The sequence below is a fragment of the Pseudopipra pipra genome, chromosome 12 (genome assembly GCF_036250125.1).
Source record: "Pseudopipra pipra isolate bDixPip1 chromosome 12, bDixPip1.hap1, whole genome shotgun sequence".
NCBI classification, from domain to species: domain Eukaryota; kingdom Metazoa; phylum Chordata; class Aves; order Passeriformes; family Pipridae; genus Pseudopipra; species Pseudopipra pipra.
In genome coordinates, this window is record NC_087560.1 from 1,777,787 (window position 1) to 1,799,052 (window position 21,266).

At 42.1% G+C, this 21,266-nt stretch overlaps 1 protein-coding gene and 1 long non-coding RNA gene across 3 annotated transcripts in view; both read right to left on the reverse strand.

Moving 5' to 3' along the window:
• Positions 1 to 21,266, reverse strand: part of RORA (RAR related orphan receptor A) — a 396,584-nt gene that overhangs the window by 313,658 nt on the left and 61,660 nt on the right. The window lies entirely within an intron of this gene.
• On the reverse strand, positions 7,281 to 20,962 carry LOC135420659 (uncharacterized). The gene is made up of 2 exons (XR_010433658.1): positions 7,940 to 20,962; positions 7,281 to 7,476 (listed from the first exon to the last, which is right to left on the reverse strand). It is a non-coding gene; the product is annotated as an uncharacterized LOC135420659 (long non-coding RNA).

Sequence of the window (21,266 nt, forward strand, 5' to 3'; positions counted from 1 at the left end):
TATCTGACTACCCAAAGTCTCTGGGAAAGCAGAAAGCTGGACTTGGATCCCCCACCTTTCAAACCTGAATTTATTCCTATTCTCTACCCAGGTACAGGAATCTGTTCCCAAGTGAGTCACTGCAGGATAAATATCTTTAACACTGCAGGCTAAAGACTCTCAGGTCCCTGCAAGTGCCAAAGCGTGGACACTGCAAAGGTCAGAAAGAATCAGCACCAGTACAATAATATTTTACTGTCTGCTTTTTCATCTAAACATGAATAAAATTCCAGCTCCAAGTTATCACAGCATTCATTCCCTGTGGTAACTTCTCAAGAGGAGAAAGAAGCAGACACAGCAAGTGAGAGTCAGAGACAACGGCACAGAACAAACTCCTCCATTCCTGCTCACTTGAGACATTTTTTCAAGGTCTATGAGGTTTACTATTTCTTCCCTGAGGCAATGACTGGGACTGCATTTTTCCAATCCCCCTTCAGCTCATCCAGCCACATCTGTCATCTCTCCTGGCATCTCTTAGCTCCTTGGTGATATCTGCTAGCTCTTCCATCTTCATCTTTCAGCTCAACCAGACATACCTGTTAGCTCTGTTATGATTGATCTAATTTTGACAATTAATAAACATGACACACTTAATGTCCTGTTATTTTAACACTGGGAATTCCTGGGAAGGCACTATCTTTTAACAAGGTTTTCATGACTGAAAATTTCATCAGAAACTAAACCAATCCTACTCTCAGGTACAATAATATAATTTACTGTCTCCAGCTAAATGCCCACATCTCCACAGTGATACACACTCCAGACAGCCTTCAAACTACAGCTAACAGGCAGTCCAGACATATGTGACTGCAGAGGGGAACTGAACTGCACTCTGAGAGCTGCCTCCAACCAACCTGCTCAGAACACAGGAAGGCAATGTGCATTCTGCATATTAAGCTCTGTAGCACAGTTGCTGATTTTATAACAAGTTGACTCCTGCAGTGGTGCAGTGACTGTCACTGCAGTGCACGCTCTGCCCAAAGAGATGGGAGGCTGCAGAGCCTTTCTTCAACAACCTCCCTGCCAGGACTAGGGGGCAAGAGGGAGCACCAGAGGAAACCAAGAAAGAAAAGTGCCTTGCCTCCATTCCTTGGAGGCAACCTTGGGTTCTGGCAACAGGATGTGACCTGTCAAGCCAACAGAAGTGAGTCCCTTCAACAAACCAGACTCAAACCTCGGTAAGAAATAAAAACAATGGAAATAAAGAGCTGAATTATTTGTGCTGGCATTCCAGCACGGAGGAAACTACAGCGTGTCCTCAGGACAACTGTGCTGTTGACAGTTGGAGCATTTATGATAATCTGCAAAACCAACATCACAGGGAAATTCTGCATCCCCTGTGCTGGGCATTTGGAAGTGGCCCAACCTCTGCCCACCTCTGTGGAAGACACTCAGAAGATGACACGGTAGCAAAAATAATAGTATGACAAAAAAACCCAATTAATGTGATACATGTTCTCCTCCTCTGATGAACAGTGATAACCTCTGGGGAGGCCCCAGCTACTACTGGAAGCTTGAGATCATACATGGACTTAATAATGAAGCACAGCAATGTTTCCCTGAGCTTCATGGACTTTTAAAATGTACCCATAACCCGTTCTCTGACTCTTGCACATGTATCCACCATTTCCATAAGATGCAAGCCTTCCTTTTTGTGTGCAATCTGCTTCAGAGGAGCGGATAAATCACAGTTGCCTGAACCATGGGTGAATATTCCCTTTCCAGCTGAGCACGACTGAAAATGCAGTGGGTGAAAATGGAGCAGTGTAGTTTGTGCTGTTATTACCACATGGTCCCCAGCACACACCATTCACACAGCTGTGATGGAAAGGGGTGAATTTTCCACACCCACAGGGAGTGATGAGCTCTGTTCTCCCCTCCTCTTGAAGTTGAGGACTGGTAAAACTGTAGAGGCACAGTCTCATTTGATCGTAAGTCACCAGAGAGAAAACACACTGTTCAAAATGCTAGAGATTAACAGATTTTCCTGGAGATTTTTTCCCAGTGTCTATATGAGAGAATAAATTGCTAGGGCTTCACTGTCAGTTTATCTTGTCATCCAGACCCTCCAATTGAGATTACTTCTGTTCTTCACTACAGACCATCTGTTTCCCTGTATAGAAGGGACGTATGCACACTGGTGTTCATTAGTGTACCTCAGGAATGCCTTCTTCTTGCACAATAGTGCCAATTAATTGATGTTACTTTAAGCTCCAAAAGAGCAAAGTGGAGCCTAACACTGCACATACACACTGACAAAAAACCCCCACTTTCATCTATAATTTAGGAAAGTGGATGCAGTTCAGCAACAGTTAAAGACTAATCTCTCATGCTTTTTGTGCATTTACATAATTGATTTGCTAGATAATGCACTCTGCTTCCTTATTTAATAAACATGTTAATTATTTCAGACAATTACTCAAAACTGCCTACAAGTGTCTGTCTAAGAAACACCCAAAAAGAAATTAAAACGAAAATGCACACCAAAAGGCACATCCTTCATATCACATAACACAAGATATTAAGTCAATATGTCACCCTGTCAACAGTCACTTGCTACCTGCTGTTCTACATTTATTCAAACTCTCGTGTATTAGCCGGGGCTGTGGCACTGACTAGACACCCATGTGGGCTAAAAAGGGAGCTCGAGAATAAAACTGGTGTGCTGTCAAAAGTCTGCGTGTATGTGAGTGGGGAGGGGAGCTGTGAGACAGAAGGAAAGGAGGAGGGAAAGAAAATAATGCAGGGTGGAAGAGAAGATTAGAGAAGACATCTCTGTCGTGTAGTCTCCTTTGGGCTACAGGGGGGAAATTATGGAAAAACTAAGCTTGTTCTATTTTTCCCTCCACGGCTCCAAGAAGGCCCAGCAGACAAATGTATCACTTTGAATCTTGTAAGCCAGCACACATTTTAGCCACTCTTTTGTTCAGATGCAAAGCACCAGAGAAGCTGCTGATTGCAGGGCTGGGATTGGGGACCCACATCCCACGTGTCCCTGCGATTCCAGCCCCCAGCAAACGCCCCAGCACCAAGAGCTGCCACCAGAAGGGTGGAGGAGATGTTCCTGCTGGCCACACCTGCACAGGGCAAGCTCCACAGGCAGGGCATTTTTAGGCCAAGATGTTCAGGGCTTCCCTGTCTTGCCCTGCCTCCACAAGAGGCACTTAGGATTTCTACAGACACATTTAAAGGGAGCCCAAGACAAAACGAAAAAAGCAGGAGGGGGAACAGAGGAAACACCAGCAAGACTAATAGCTGGAGTCTCCATTACTGCAGAACACCTAATCCTGCACTCAAAGGAAATTCCAGCACAAGCAGCTGCAGGTCCAATCTCCTACTTGACATAAAACATTACACAGCGAGGTCAATTTGCTTTTGGAAAACTGGCTAACAGGAGGCACTGCACAAAGCCATCCACAGAGCTATTTTCATGGCCTGCACTGCAAAGAGATCTAAGAGGGTACCACTTGTCCACCCTCTCAGCTGGTGGTTAAATTGCTCCAATAACAGCTGACAACCAAGAGAGCAGAATAAGACAAAAATTGTCAGTGTCTTATCTACAGTTTTTAATCATAGCAGGTATTTTAAAAATAGCTATTCACTCCTCTGTGTGTTGGCTTAGCAATTCAGGGAGGGAATCAATAAAAAAATATTATGCTACACCACTGTTATCTTCATCCAAGCAAGGTTAATGGAAAAGTATCAGGAGGATGTTTCACTAACTTCACGTTAAAAACAAGAAGGTAGGTATGGCTGTGCAATAAAGGAAAACCAGGACACTATGATGAGAAAATGAGAAGTAGAATGGTTTTCTTGTGGCACAGTCAATAACTTGGCCACTGTACAGTGGCAATAGCAATACTTCATATTTCTGAATTCATTACTTTTTAATATTTTACCTATATGAACCATATCCACAGCCTGGACACAATGCCAATCTTATAAAACTACCTGCTTAAAGGATGAGAATTAAAACTATCTTACTCTTCTCTGGTAATAACGAGCTGCTGCACTATCAAGCATTTTGATCACCACTTCTATATTGAAATTCCTTGCATTCAAGAAAACGGGTACAGAGACTTTTTATGCTTCTGACCACAGCATACAAATGCCACAGTTACACAAGAGAGATTTCTAAGCTATGAGTTTGAGTATATGGTTTAAGCTATGGTTTTAAGTATAACCAGTGAGTGTGTGTTCCTGAGCTTCTCTTGGTTTGCAATGTCTTAGGAGCCTTACAAGGAAGCTGGATTTGACACCTGATAACTTCCCCTGGACTGGCAAACTTTTCTTGCTTTGCAAATATTTTGCAACCATCACTGAAGCCATATGGACTGAAAGGGAAAGTTTTCCGTAACTCCTGTATCTTTAAAGTTTCCATAACCAGACTGTTGGCCATTAATGAATTCTGACATTTTATGAGACCAACTGAATGGCAAGGACATCACTGCTCTACAAATAACTGCCACAAACAAAAAGCTCCAATTCTCCGTGTTCCCATTTGATTTCCATTGCCAGTGAACATGGAACAAGTCAGCACCACCATACTTTCAGACCCTAAACACTCAGGAGCAACAGCTTTTCTTATCATCCTTCACAGGTGACCATCTGAAAAGTAACAGACTTCCCCCAAACTCTATCCTGCCCCTCTTGTCTGCCTCCAACGCTCGGGTTGATTGCCAGGATTTCATTTTACATCATTATTCTCATTCTCCCCAGCCTACAGAGATACACAGTGTCACTGGCAGAGGTGAACATAAAATGTTCTGAACAGGCTGAAAGAACCTTTAGACACCACTAGACACCAAGGAAACAAATGCAGCAGGGGTTAAGCCTCTTAATCGAGCTGTGCAGCTTCAGAGCACGACCAATTTTATTCAGAACACACCAGCAGCATAATAAAAATAAGTACTGCTGCAAACCCTTTGGGTTTTTACTCCTGAAGTTACATAATGTAAAAATTCACAGTGTATTTGGTTAGCTGAAGTGGGCATATAAATTGGCCCGAAGTACCACTTGAAATGTTACAAGTGGCCTTACTTGTCCTATCCAAACCTATTACATTTGTTAGTATTTAGTTACCTAAACCCCTTCTGCTGATCCATCAGTTCTGCTCAACTTTCAGTTTCTAAATGTTCTTTCTTCCTCAAGGTACCATATTGGTTTTCCTGCCCCACTGCTACTATTCCACCTGGAGCAGATTCAGGATGAGGACAAGTAAAAACAGGATCAGCTCTATAAGTGAACTACCAAAGCCAAGACTGCCTTGTGGTCAAAATAAAAGACAGCAAGTAAATGCCTATAGATTATGGCTAATAAATATGTCAAGTCACAGATTAATGCCTAGTGACTCTCAGATTTATTTCTTTTTCATTTAAAAGACTCTAATGAGCAAACAACATAAAAAGCAAAATTTTTGCATAATAGGAGAAAAAGAAACCCACCAAACACAAAAAGCACAGTACACCCATTGCAAGTGCACCAAAGAAAATCAATTTTTGTAGGTTTGGGCTATTTTTTCCTCTGTGGTAGGAAACCTTAAATAAATGTAGCATCCCATTTTTGCAGTCTCTGTCAAACACCTACGTGTGAGAAGGCAGGGAAGAGACAATGTGAATAACCCTTAATCTGTGTCTCCAAGAGGGCCAGCACAGTAAGACACTTCTGTTGTGCATGATATGCAAAAGCACTCGCTTGGGAGCAAAGGGGCAACTCAGATTGCAAGGCAAAAGGCTTAACACAGGTAAGAAAACCTTCTTGTCCCCCCTAGGTCTATTACTTTCTCCTAACTGCTCCCACTGGGTTATATCCTCAGCTGGAATGAATCAAAATCAATGAAGCAAAGCTTATTGACACTGGTTGTTCACCTCCTGTAAAATCCCCCTGCAAGCAGTATATTCAAGCTGCTCCTGATGCCTGAGACAGCCCTTCTTGGAACACACAAAATAACACCCTGCTCTTCCTCCACAAAGCTCATCAAGACCAGTGAGTGTGTTCAGTGAGCTCTGCTCCAAAACATCAGCCAATCTCCATTACAATGGCAGGGAACAATATTCTTTCTAAAAACAGGAAGCCGACACAAGAATGTAAAAGCAGGACCTGCTCTCCTGAGATCTGTGCCCACCTCCCTTCCCCCCCACCCCCCACTTCTCTCCTTTGCATTTCTCCTCTATTCTTTGAGCCTTTCTACCTGGTTTATCTACTTCATTTAGACTGTAAGCTCTTTGAGGCAAGAGCCAGTATTCTCAGGGGTCTGAAAAACATCACTGCAAACTTCGGGCATTCTATTAAAGAGCTATTTTTAAATAAGGCTCCCTTGCAGGATGAGAGTGATTTATCAGTCATGCCACTGACATCAATGCAACATGTACCTTGCACAGTAGTTAAGCTCACTATGCTAGGAAGGGGGCAAGGTGCCATGCAATCTTTAGGATTCCACGTTTTAAGCCACTATACATGTTCATTTCATTGCAGAAGCTGCATTTTTAAACTAAAAACAGATGGGAAAAAAAAATTCCACTTCTGTAAGTAGCAGAGTTCCAGTTGTGAAATTCAAATGTTATGTTTATTTCACACGTTAAATTATATAAAAGGTGCCATGTTAAATTATACATATAGAAAGAGCTCATGTAAGTGAGGTAAAGTCTCTCCAGATTTCTCTACTTTTCCCTTTCAAAAAAAAAAATTAAAAATCTGCCACTTCCTTCTCCTTTTTGTTTTGTCAGCAGAAGGCAAGAACTGTGTTAAATTCCGATCTCAGGCACATGCCACAAGCCTTGAGGGGACATTTACCTTCATCCTGTCCATCTGAACCTAAGGCATTCTCTGCCATTCGAAACACCTGAGCTGTCTACACTTCCAAGACAAGAAGGCATCTACTTTCTCCCGTGTATAAAAGCACCCTTTAAGAGGCTGCTTATCCTGTACTCTTGCAATCAGTACACTGGGTTTTTCAGGCAGTACCATCTGGAATGACTCACCTATCAGCAATAAGGTAGAACCATGAAAAGGAGGCCTTACAGGAAAAAAAAAATTCCTTGCAGCCAGTTGCACAGTTATTTCTACTTCATCATCACTCCTGTTCCCAATACTGGACCAATATATTCTATTCAGATAACATCACCCATCCCTTGATGAGATCACTCAAAATAGGATGGGAGTCAAGTACAGTAACAGGCACAACATGTGGACACCACTCAAAAATTCATTACCAGGTCTACTGAAAGCCAGAACTGCGGCAATTACGAGGTTTGGAAGCAATTTATTTAGGGTACATAAAGTACTTCTTCCAACTGCTCATTATTGCTGCTACCCAGAAGAATCATTAACAAAGTACCACAGTGATGAACAGTTTCAGTGCTCACTTTGTTTCCTCTCCTGTTGCTGGGTCACCACCGTCCTTCACGTTCTGAGCAGCTGCACAGGTGATCTGAAGCCCTATTCCCAAAGAAACAAGGTCTAAGACATAAAACTGTACAAAGAGTTTAGCAAGTTTTCTTTGCATTTTGGAGGGAGATGATAACTTGTGTCTTTCCTTTTTTTTTTTTTTTCTGAAATGTTTCTCATTCTCTGGCACTTCCAGAAGCTCTTGTCTGCTATTTCAAATACAAGTGCTAAGAGTTTTCACATTCTACCATTCCTTCTCCTCCAAAGTGTAGTTACTAATGGTAGACCTGGGAGTCTTTGCAGACAAAAGTATATTAAAGAGCTTTCATCTGATGAATATGGAATGATACCCATGCCCAGGTAGAGACGCAGACAGACCCAACAAAACTCAAATTACCTACAAACACCGTGACAGAGAAAGACAAAACACTTGCAAGGAAGTCAGAAGTTATCTTTTTGAAGTGCAATCCTTCTCCCATCACATCATCTCACCCAGTCTTTGCTTAAAATTTACCTAACAGGGCTTTGTCTTGCTGAGGCACTGGGGGGAGGAGATGGGAAGATGGTAGCATCTGGTGGCATTGTTCACTGTAACGGCTGGAAACGTCTTCCAGCTGGAAAGAAACAAAATTCACAAACTTTTCTTCTGCACCAGTAATTATCACATAAGAATAAACGTGTTGTGAACACTGGGGATGTATTTTGAAATGAGCTTTGAGCTGATCAATCTGGGGCACCAAACAAACCAGCACAAAGGAACAGCATGAGATAACAGCCACCATCCAGATGGCAGGGAACAGATCAACGCTGGGAATGCTTCTCTCTCCTCACAGGCTCTCCACTAAACGGCCTAAGTCACCTGAAGAACAGATTCCCTGTAAATCTCACCAGAATCATAACCCTTTTATTCCTTTTTTCCCCCCAGCCATTGTTCCTTCCTTCTATCTCCATGCAAACACTCCTTGCACCATCCCTGACCTTCCTGCTTCCACCAAATGGAGAGATGTAATCTGCTGCTCCCCTATTTTTGCCTTTGGAAGCTCAGACTGTCCAAATAATTCTGAGGCCATAACTGGCCCCCATCTCCAAGCATACTACTTCCATTGTATTTATTATTCACCCTTTTTCCATATTCCCTGTAGCAACCAATGCCATGGGACTAAGAGTGGTTTTCATTTCTAAATGTTAGTCTGAATTCTGCCCTTTCTTTTTCTAGAGAAAAACACCTTCAGAAATACTCTTTCTGCATGTTAATTTGACTGCAAATACCTGATCTGAATTCTGAGTCATTAGCAAATGAGGTGACCTATGACAGAAGCTGGTCTGCCTTAGATGTATGAAAGCTTATCAGAGAGGGCATTTTCAGATCAAGAACCTCTATTGCCTATAAAGCTCGTGGGATGTTCTGTAATACTGGAGAATATTATTTATTTACATTAATAAAACATTACTTCAGTACCAACTTGGAGAAACAGCAGGAGTCTGCACTGTACCCAATTCCAGTGAACCAGCTCATCCCATTACATCCATTACAAGCACATTAATTTGCACTTCCATATTTAAAAAAAAATAAATCATAGAATTATAATAAGGTTTGGGTTGGAAAGGACCTTAAAGCTCATCTTGTTCCAACCCCCTGCCATGGGCAGGGACACCTTCCACTAGCCCAGGTTGCTCCAAGCCCCCTCCAACCTGGTCTTGGACACTTCCAGGGATGAGGAATTCACAGCTTCTCTGGGCAACCTGTGCCAGGGCCTCCCCACCCTCACAATAAAGAATCAAACTCCTCTGCTACACCAGAATTACATTTTCTTATCCCAAGACACTACAATGAAGGTATTTCCCATTCAATGTCCTTACTGCTCCTACTTACATCACAGGCACTGGAATGTCTGTAGTACAGGAGAAAGCCACCATTTGTTGGAGAAATACATGTTTCACCCAATGAGCAATTCTGCTGCAGAAAAATAAATTGCCAGGTTTAATTTCTGACTGCATTTTTTTGCAACAAACCAACACAGAAAATATTTAAATTTGGAAGTATTAAATAAGCAATCCAAGCATAGTAACTGAGCAGTCTGTTCACTGATGGCCCACAAGCCATTTTGAAGGCAAAAAAACATGTGCCAGTATATATTTATATAGGCATATACATTCTCACTTACACCACAGGAAAAGACAAATGTGTTCCTAGATGTTATATAAAGTTTAGAGTTCAGGGGGGTTGTCTTTAATTTAAAAGAAAAAAACTTAAATCATCATCTATGCAGAGGGAAATCTAACATGTAGAAGCCCATGTTTAAAACTTCCCCCAAAACTCTGAAATACCATGTTTTCATATTCATAGCCCTATACTAAATATGAAACATTTCAGAGCAAATGTTTAAAGCTGGTGAATATATGACAGAATCACTAGGTAGGCTCAGAAAGTGTCTTCTAGAAAAAGCACATTATCTCCTCCAGTGAATGTCAAGATACTTTAAAGAACTTAGGCCCAAAAATGACCACTGGAGTATCTTTTAAATTCACAATTAACTTGCTTCATAGCAAGATAATCCCCATCTCACTTAAGTTGCATCAGCTTGAAATGTTCATCCTGTTGTCTTTAGGGAAAGGAGGGAGCTGTTTCTAAAGGGGCACAGCATGAACCCTCAGTGGGCCAAAATCAACTGTTCAGCACGAGGCTACTGAGAACTCCCCCCCCCACAAGAGCCTGTTCCTGCTGCACCATCGACAGAACCTCTGCCCACTTCTTTCATTGCTTTAACAAGAGTTGCCACCATCAAACCACCAATACAATGCAATAATGCAGCATTATCTACCCCTGTGTTGTTTGACACATGTACTCCAATTTAATGCTGAAAAAGAAGGCTTGCAAGGTGGTACTTTGAAAAGACTGTGTATCTCTTCAGCTTGGGTTGACACAGGTGAGGAGGCAGCATATCCTGTAAAACAGGCACTCCAGAAGACAGATTTTGGAAGGATTGATAAGAGGGGAAAATGGCACTAGAGAAACCCAGTAGGCAGGTGGAAGAGCTGCTCCAGGCAAGTTGAATCACTCCCATAAACAAAGCAAACCTGGTTCTAGGACTGTGCTCAAAGAGCCTCCATCTAAAGGAGAAAATAATTACTGCCAAGCTTCACACAGCAACCTGCCACATGTTAGTAATGGCCCCATGACAGTTTTCTCATTCTTTACCTCACGTGAAACTCCAGACATTCACACAGACTTTATTAGGGCTACAGCCCCACTGCAAGCATTTGCATGCTTTCAGCAACATCTCTGTTGTTAGGGGGTGTTTGGGGCGGGGGGAAATCACAGCACAATGGGGAACTGCACCTTTCCACTGGGAGTAGAGCTTGAATGGTGAGCAAGGAGCCTTTCTCTCCTTCCCCAGACTCCACCTCCCCTCCACACTTCCCCAGTTCCTCCTTCCTTTGCTTTTTCTCAGCTCTAACATGTGCCTGCAAAGCAGTCTGTTCAGCAAATGGCAGCAGAAGCCTCTTTTCTTTCATTTCAGCTGCTCTTCCAGTCATCCCCTCCACACCGTGGGAAACCAGCAAGTTGAAAAGAGGTCATCACAGTCCCTGTGTCCCAGGAAGACAAAAAGTCTTCATAGAAAATAGGTGTGATGTCCAAATGCCTCTGTCAGGCAGCACCAGCTCTGTGCCCTGAGAGCAGAGTGGGTTATTCTGGTGCAATTCTGTCCTGCAGGAGGGCCAGGACTCCAACCAGCCAGGGATGGCCTGATGTATAAGGCAGACACGAGAACTCAACTACATTATTTATCCTTTTTACATAATAGATGAAGGGAAGGAGGAGTTACAGAATGGACTTCAGTCTTAACATAAACCTATCTGCCTGCAGAGACAGCTTCGAGGTGGTAAAACAGACTTACAGGATGTTTCCACCAGAAAAGATTTCTAAAAATCTAGACAACAAATCAGCCAAAAGCAAACACATGCAAAAGCTTTTAAAAACTTGCCTGCAAAATGGAAAGTGAAGTAGTCCTTCAAGTGCTAAATACCAGATGCTTAAAAAGACCTAAGCTTAAAAAGTCCATTGAAAAGTACTTAGAAGTTTGAATTAAGAAAAAAAAAAGTCCTACATAAGGAAATAACTTTAAAAAGTCTGTACAAAGCTGAACATTACTCCATACTGATTAAAAAACAGGAAACTTCTTTTCATGAATTTTACTCTTAGACTGAATGTGTCAGAATTCAAGATTGGTGAATAAATTCCAATTCTCCTTTAAATTACTGCACAAATGAGGAAGTAAAAAAAAAATAGTTCAGCCAGTGACATAACACAGCCACTGGCCAAAGCCCTTTCTGGGTATGTGGCATTTTTAAAGAAACAACTGTTGTCCTAAAACTTTTCTAGTGTCAGAGTTGTACCTGGAATTGCATCAAGTACCAGAGGAAAAGAAGGAAGTTCCCCAACACATCCTGAATCTCATCAATACCATTACAGCACTGCTGTGAGGTATTTAGATATAAACCTGTCCCAAAGAAGCACGAACACATTAGCATATTGTGGCAAACTGCACATTAGGATTTTAAGCTTTGCACAAGAGACCATTTAGCCTCTGTAGGATCTTGTGAGAACAATACACACTGCAGACATCTGAATATTTTCTTTCCCCAGGAAAAGAAAAAACCAAAAGGAAGGAGAGGAGCGATAGCCTATAAAAGGAATCACACTAAGTTAGTCCAAATTTCTGACAGAGAAACAGAGTATTAAGCATTTGGGTCTTAAGACAGACATCCTTTTCTCAGGTATCTTCATGCCCTAAACAACAGGTGTACCACAGGATGGCAAAAACCAGTATACCAGAAGGGTATTTTGTTACTCTCTGGCTGCAGCAGAGGACTCTTGAGCTCTTCCATAAAGTGTTTGGGAAACCAGACCATTTGGGGCAAGAGGATTTCTGCAAACAATTCTATGTAAGGGAATGCTAAGAAGCCATTTTGTGAGATTTCCAGTGACAAGTACTATAAAGGATAAGAAATGGGGCTGAAATGCAGTTATACTTTTCCCAGCAGCCTTCCTCAGCATCTGGTCATCAGTGGGAGTGAGACTTCCCTAGCCAGGCAATCCACTTGGACTACCAGTCTTCAGTCAAGGAAGTAACATGAGATCTGCCCCTAGTTTTAGATTCAAATTTGATTTTATTACTAGGAGATTTATTATGAACACTTGAAAGGCAGTTTAAGATAAAAATCACTATGCAGGTTTTACATGCAGGCTTTATGTTGTTTACCATATATCATACACTACCAAGGATCTTTTTGCACTATTCTTAATGTTGCAAGAACTCGTACACACAAAAAAATACTGTACATTTGTTGTCATTAGTGATAACCTGCTAGATACCACACTGAAGTACCTGCAAATAGCCTGACTGTGCTTTTCAGGACCACCACAGTCCTGCTTTTCATAGCCTCTCTTCTGAAAGTGCTCTTTTCAAATTGAGCTCTATCCCTGCCAGCCTTATCCCTGTCCTGTTCAGCATGAAGATGAACATGCTGGAACTTGTTCTGTTTGCAAATACACATTACTTAAACCCTTCATCACCACCAAGAGAGGCTATCAACAGATTATTCCCGTACTGCATTTATATGAAGTGCTTCTGGGAATAAATCAGGAGTCATAAATCCTTATTTAATTAACTTGTGTAAGAAAACACGAGTGCACAAGCACTTTCACACCAAGGCTCTGACAAATCTAATGGTGGAGCAGAGCTGACACTATCAAACCCCACCAGGTAAATCACACCTTTTGTGTCTGCACAGCCATGCAGAATATTACCTGGAAATCACAGAGAGACTGAGAGGTTCACAACATTGTAAAATACAGGAAATTTCCAGTGCTAATAGCTGCCAATGGAAAACTCAGAGGAAATGCAGGAACTTTTTGGCAAGTACAAAACCCTACAACTTTCAGGTGATCTTCCCAATTTCTGTAATATCAAAATCCTAACATATCATAACCTCCAACTTAAAATAAAGTAGTTATATCCAACACATTCACAGTTACCAATAAATGATGTATTTTTTCTATGAAGTGTATGGCATGAACCCAACACAGGAAAGAAGATCCCCAAGGCAATGACTTCATAAAAACCTCACCTCCTGATATATAACTGTTTTTTTATTTCATGCACAACTTGTTTAGACAATATAGACAGCACTGTATATTGATAACATCATCAAAAGTATCAGAACCAAGAACTATTTTATTTTTTGACAAATGAACCTTACAATGAAGCAGAAGCCGAGAAGGATTCTTATATATAAAAAATGCACAGGAATCAAAGCCTGCACTGCTATTTCATTAGAGAGTGAACAGCCAAAAATATGAGACAGATGCAAAATGGTATGCACCTTCCAAACACCATAATTCAATATAAGTTTAAATGGTAAATAAGCTCAGCACTGAACAATGTTCTAGAGCCACCCAAACCCAGTCAAATAAATAATCTCTTTGAACAAGTAAGCTTTTAAACAGGCATACTTACAGGAGACTAGGCTCTAAATTATTATTTTTCCTAACTTCCGAAATAAAGCTACGACAATAACAGAACCAACAAGATATTTTAGAATATCCCCTGCATGCCAAATTGGAGCACTAAGTAGTATTTCAATTTTCTTTTCCATTTCAGCTTCTGACTCACTGAAACATCCTCCTCGATTTTTACATTCTTTTTCAACAACTGTGTGTGTAAAAGGATTCCCTGTGTGGCTGCAGACCCGTTCTCTGTTCCCTGCTCCCCTGAGCACATTTTCCAGCAGAGGGGTTGGAACCTGAAGGACATGGAGGCACTTCTGAAGCTGCACCCATGTCATGCTTCCCTTAAAAAGAGCTTGCACAAAAATTGGGGAAGAGACAAAACCTCCACATAAGAAGCCATTCACATGCTAAATTCTGACTGAAAGTACCCTTCTTCTAAACGAAAATAATGGTATCAAAACGTGGTTGTAGAGGGAATAACCTTGGAACAAAAACATCTCAACAGCAGAAAAAAGGACACGACAGTTCAAACCCCTGAAACAAAGGCCTCTCATTACAAGAACAGCTCTGCAAAACTCATGCCCAATAACAGCTCTGCTTTCAGCAGTACCTGTGCCCAACCTAAATCTGATTTCTCACTCCTGTAATCTACATAACCAAGCTTGCTTGGGTGCTGTGAAACGCCCAGTCATTTTGTCACCTGAAGTTCCTCTGATGCTCTCTCCCAATCCTCAAGCTCCCCAAGACAGCTCTCCTGCACTGCTGATCTCTGGCAGCATTGTCCTGCCTTCCTCTGCTACACCCTGATGTGCAGCACAGGGGGAACTTAATAAACCAGCACCTGCCTTCCTCCAACAGCACCATTGTGGATTACACCTTTAAAAAAACCAAACAAAATATCATTTAAAAAAGAAAAAAAAAAGTCTTTAAGCTAAGAAACAAACTATTTTTTTGCCCCAGAAAACTGGATTTGATTGCAAAGAACGATGAGTAAAGACAGCCCCAGCTTAACTATTTCTGTGAAGGCAACTGTTGTTCAACAGGAAAAACGCAGCCCTTTTATTACCAAAAATCATCCACAAACAGGAACACAAAGGTGGAGGGGCAGCAACAGATATAAAGGGAACAGCAAATCCCAGGAGAATCGGAGGGTCTTGCAGATCCCACACTTGCACATCAGCTCTGACTTCCCAAGTAAGTAACTGAAAACAGCTCGGTGCAAGAGAGCTGGAGAGAAACACACACTTGTGCTGGGCCGTGTTCTTATTCCTGACATCCCCACGAAAATTGAAGGAGATGGCAGGAGTTGAAAGCTTTTTCAGTAATGAGGGAACTGAAGTTACCAGTTATAATTCCGGCCAACCTTCCTCCTTTTTCATGCTGGGGGGGAAGAGACAACTACTATATTTTCTGAGACCATGAGGCTGCCAACTGGCTGTTCTGCTGGAAAGGATTAAAATGCAATGTCAAGGAGAACTGTTGGAAGAATGAGACTAGGAAAAGCATACAGCTGGGAGCTGGGGACTCTCCTCTGACAGTACAACATGGATTTTAATACTTCTCTGGGACCTGCAGAGCAAGGGGCTGCTCCTCAGTAATTTAATACTGACACTTTTAAGTTTACTTGGCAACGAGACCAGGAGGCAAATTCTTCTGTATAGTTTCACTGGTGTAATTCCAGGGCAGTGACAGTGGAGTCAGTGGCACTACATCATCATAAAAAAATTGGACTCACTTCACACCTTTTACCTTCTCCACAATGAACAGGACAGAGAACCTGAAAAAACTGCAACTTCATATTATATTTGTCAATATATTTCTTCTGCCAACAGAGACATTATTTCAGTTAATCAGAAGCACCCCTTCTTCTTCTAGCATGGAATGCAGATTAAACACTGCAGCACCATGGACACACACGAGTTATGAAAGCCTTAGTCTCAACAAGGCACCCAGTTTGTGGGTGCTCTCACCACTGCCAACCTTCTCCACCTTCAATCCAGCATCTGCCACCTCCTGCAGCTTCATTTTACTCACAGAACAAGTTCTGCCAGAGAATCCACCTTTGTCAGTAAAGCAGTATCCGCAGCCATAACAAATTAATAGCAATAAATGAGTAGTGTCTTATGTTGACAGTAAACTGGTGGGTGTGATGAAGAAAAGGTACTCATTTGCTTGATACATTGTGGGATATTAAAATCAATGCTTGATATTTCCAGCTATGAACCTACTCAGTTGTTTTAATTAAGCTTGAAGCCTTCTCCATTCCTGAAAAACAGCTTAGCCTGAAAAATTAGCACCAATTACAAAGAGGCACTCGGAGAAAGTTCAGGAGCATGGTGGTAAGGGGTCATACAGTTTTTTGTCAGGTCAAAAAAAATACAAAAGAGCTTGCTGCTTGCCATTTGTTTCCTTTACATACGTCCACATCAATGTTTTTCATTAAATTTTTTAAAACAGAAATTCTCTGGCCAACTTCTTTCCAACTATATTCCTTATAGTGTTGTCCCTTCAGAATGAAACATGTATTGGAAGGTGGTGTCAAAAAAGAACTGCAGCTGCCTGGGCAGGAACAAATGCCTGTAGAAAGTCCTGCACATGTATCAGACAGAACACTCTTGTTTATAAAGATCTGGTCGTGAATAAACACACATACCATGATGTCCCACCAGGGCCTGCTTCCTTCACTCGAACAGAAATACAGCAGTGGAAAGGGTCTCAAAGCTAGAGTGTGCAAGCAAATAGTATTTCTAAAGGGAAAGAGAGCAGTGAGAGTAGAAGACAGAACAATATTTTTATGTAACCCAGACCAGCCTATACTACAAAATTTCATTGGCACAGTTATGTCAGCAGCGAGAAGAAAGAAACCAAAATACGCCCACAAGTGGCATCACAACGCCAACAAAGCCTCCCGTGGAGAGGGAACTTTTCAGCAAGGCTGTCATTTGGTCAGTGCAGTCTCTATCATTTCATCAAATGGTTTTAAAACAGCCCAAAGGATCCATTTGACAGGATTTCAAGTGAGGAACCACGCAGCCTCCACGTGCTGTGCTGTCCAGGTGTGGGACACACCTCCCCCAGTGCCCGGGGTGCGGGCACAGCCCCACAGCACGGACCAGCTCTGCACCTCCTCCTGCCCCCTCACAGCCCCAGACCAGCCACACCAGTGCCCTGGCTGGGAGGCTGTGAAAGCAGATCCTACCTAGAGATCTGCAGCCTGCTAAGCCGCTGCCTTTGAACTGCCGAGGCACTTGGTCCAATTAGAACTGCACAGAAATATTCATCCTGTCCCTGACTAAGATGAAGCACTTCTTTCAAAAGCTACTGTGGCACAGAGCCAGCACTGGGGAGTCCAAGGGTTCTGTGTGGAGCCAAGAGTTATTAATTAGTTTTATTAGTGGCAGGTCCTTAATGTGAAGTGACAGGGAAAGAGAGAATATCCCATCACTGCTGAAATATAAATTGTCCAGATTTCAGTTTTGTTGTTCCACAACACATACAGGCGGCCAGCCAGGGAAGAGTGAGGAAGAGTGAACACAGCCAAATGCCTGTATTCAGTGTTCCTGTATATTAATGGCGCACTGAAAAGACTCTGTTACCTCAGGTGGCTCTCCGGGGAACTGTTCATGAATTTTAATTATGAGGGAGGGAGCATTTTGAAAAATAACGCCGCTTGCATGTAAGCATTAAGCATGGCCTAAGCTAAGGCAGTCACTTCCCATGAAAATAAAACAGGCTACATGAGGGGGAGAAAGCCTCCTCACTTTTGCTTCAGTAGGACTGCTAGTCTTTGGAGAAGAGGATTTGGCCTCAAGGATGGATTCAACATTCGGAGATCAGCTTAAAACAGTGTTTGAGCGCAAGCAATATTAATTCTTGTACAGACTAATGCAGACATGTAGGTAATCAGGTCACAGACAGACGCTGGGGAAAAACAGTCCCATGTCAAAGGCCTCCAACGAAACATCATTACTGAGCAGGTTAGCAATGAGTCCTGAGCTGTGGCCAGTGATGCCTTCAGGCCTGCAGCTTGTTCCTGCTCTCCACTGCCCAGACTGTGGGGCTGCCCAGGCTACAACAGCACTCAGAACCCCACTGCCAATTCACTTCTATAGGCCTGTGCACTGAAGGCAGTTTATCCAGTCTGTATGAGGGTTTTAAAAGTATTTCACAAAAACCAACAACTTCAATTCTATATTAAATCCACCGGTAGCAAAGACAAAAACGTGTCTGTGCTGAAAGAATTAAGTATATCAAACCAATATGTAATATGAGTTCCACTGCCACCTATTAGTTGCACCAGAGTAGTCCTGAGGTCTGAACAGCTATCAAGGATCATGCCAGGATAAGGAACATCAGATACAAGATGGAAAGTGCAACACCAGAAGGGAGGTGAAATCGCCTGCTTGAGGTCACATCCCAAGTGTTTTGGAGCACAAAATGTACACACTGCTCTGCTCTGCTCCTCCACTCTGTACCTGCAGATGATATGACATATGACATTCAGGTTGCTTCCAGCATCCACTACAGTATGGCTCCTCCACAACACAAGGAATAGGAAGTATAAATACAAGCCTGCAGACCAGACCTCCAGCTAAACAAGCTGTCAATGTTATTGCTTAAAACTGCTCGTGAGAAAGAGAGGATAGGCTCTTTAGCAGTCCCCCCTCTCCCTGCCAAGTAAAGCCAAAAAAATCCTTGGAGCAGAAAATAAATACTTCCAACAGTCCACACAGCAAAACACGACTTTTTCACTTGGAAAGAAAAAATATGGGTTGGGGGCACAGGGAAGAGGGGAAGAAAAGGAGAAGAGAAAAGGGGTAAATAATCAACCATCCAAAACAAATCCTTGTGTCTGCTTTGCCATAAAGCCCTCCAATCCCAGCACTGCTCTGCAGCAACTGCCACAGATCTGAGCAATCACAGTTATCTCTGAGTAACAGTGTACCTGCAAGAAAAGACCTGGAAAAACATTAATCTGATGGAAAGCTTTAAAGCAGCTGCATTAAACAAAGCCAGCCAAGGCTACTCTCGCAACTTCTGAAGTAAATAATTTCCCAGTGGAAAAGGAGCCCCATGGACTAAACTAATAAAGAGAACTGTATGATCTAATGGTAATATTTTTAATTAAGTTAGCTTTATCAGATTGGCAGGAATGAAGTGATACCCTAAAGAAAACTAACCTTCAAACAGGAAAAAAAAAGAGGGGGGGAAGAATAAATTTGCATTCAGACACCCATGAAATTCCAGGAAAACTTCAGAACACCAGTGACAGAGCTTGTTGTATTAAAATCTCTTATGAATGTTGTTGCAGCTGGAAGACAAGCAGCTTCACGTTGTGTCTTTTCATAAGGAGGAGGTGAAAATAGTTACCTTGCTTAAAGAAAAAAAAAAAGTCACTACTAGCAGCAAAAGAAACCCAGAACCTTTCACTGCTTTGCTTGCCCAGGCCACTGATGGGGAGCACACCAAAAAAACCCCAGCAACTTCATGACACTGCTCTCAAGGCAGAGCTCCTGGCACATGGAAGATTATTCCTACTGACAATTACAGAAGTATTAAGGGGAAGGAAAAGAATTCAAAAAGCCAAAAATGAGCTAGGCTATCAAAGACCATTTCCACTCTGCAGGTCTCCCTAAGGTACTTAAATGACATGGCAGTGCTGCTCCAGAGACTGAGTCACAGATTGGAGCTGCTGGTGTACAAAGATGGACACAAAACAGCTCTGAAAATGGGGCTGTCTTTACCAAGAGAAAGGTTCTATTTAACACTCAGAGGTCAAGACAAAGCCCTTCCCCTTGTCTTTTTTTGAAAGCAAAACCATATAATGTATCAACCCTACAGTTACTAATGCTTTAAAAGCTTAAGTTTGGACTCCAAAACCACATCTCTACTATCTCTGATTTTATTTTTAAAATAAGTGACTCAAATGAGCACATCCATTTTTAAGAATTTGGATTTAATTATGCAGAGATGAAGCTAGGAAACACAGCTATTTACCACAGCCAAAAAGATTTTTCTAGTATGTTCAAGAGGCAGGAATTGTGTTTTTCCTCGTCATTATTTTTCTCTGCCACACTCTCTCGAGTCTTCTCATCCTGAAAGTAGCAACCAAAATGGCTCTTCATATAACAGTGTCCAAGAAATGGAACACAAATTATGAAACACGAGAGAGCTGAATAGGAAGGAAAAAAAAAATCAAGTGTTTTATATCTCCTCATTCTAATTGGGATGAACAGTACATGTGTTCATTGAAAAGAGAAAATAAGCCCATTAGCTCTCAAATAAAAGACAAATATCAGGGAACACTCACAAATGGAGCTCTGTCTGTCCAAACTGAAAAATACAAACCAAATATTTCAATCCACTATGATGGGGTTTTCAGATCATCATGTAGCAGAAGAGTGAACCCCATTTCTCAACACTCAAATATCTTCTAACTGTGGCTCCTTACTAGCTCCTACAAGCTTTGCTTGAGGCAGAAAGAAATAAAACAATTTGCTCTTGGACACCTATTAAATCACCAATTTTTTATACTGCACACTGCAGCACTGCTTTGGCTTAAGAAAATATTTTTTTTATTTTTCTGAATTCTTGAGCAAGTAGTAAAAACTCTAAATTTAAAGATGGTTGTGTGAGAGATCAAAGGTAATGTATCCATGCAAATAATTTCAGTGTACTCTTTCCAGAGCCAGCATATAGCTATTTAACTAATCGTAACAGTTCGGTGCATAAAAAGTAGTAGAAAGCCTACAGTTAAGAAAACCCAAACAAATGATATGGATAAGAATAACATATGTTTCTGAACGTGCATTTGAGTCCTGTGTTACAACCTTTTTGTTTTTCCACTGGTGTCCCTGACCATCGGTGACATTGGACAATGTTTCCCAGTGCACTGCAAAGGAGTCTGAAAAGCCTGAGCACTGAAATGTCAACTTCCTCCAGTGGCAACACTCTGTGAGGTTTATGGTAACCTCTGTTCTTTCAGCAACTAGGTTTTATCATCTTCCCTTAATAGACTTAAGGCTTCTCCCCGGCCCTGGGAAGCGATCCCCCCGGACTGCAGCAGTTCCATGAGTGATCCCCCGGTGCGGCCGCTCTGCCCCTCGCCTGTGCTCGGGTCTCCTGTGCCCACTGCAGCCTCCTCCCCTCCAGAGCTCACCCAACAGTGCTCTGTGCAACGGAGCATGACAGATTTCCATGGCTCCTCGCCAGGCTCCACTGCAGACCACGAGCATTTTGCCAGCAGAAAGATCCAACCCTCTCCAGGGATCAGCCGGGGTACAGACACCCAACCTTCGGGCTCTTCGCGTGGCACGGAGGTTGTTAA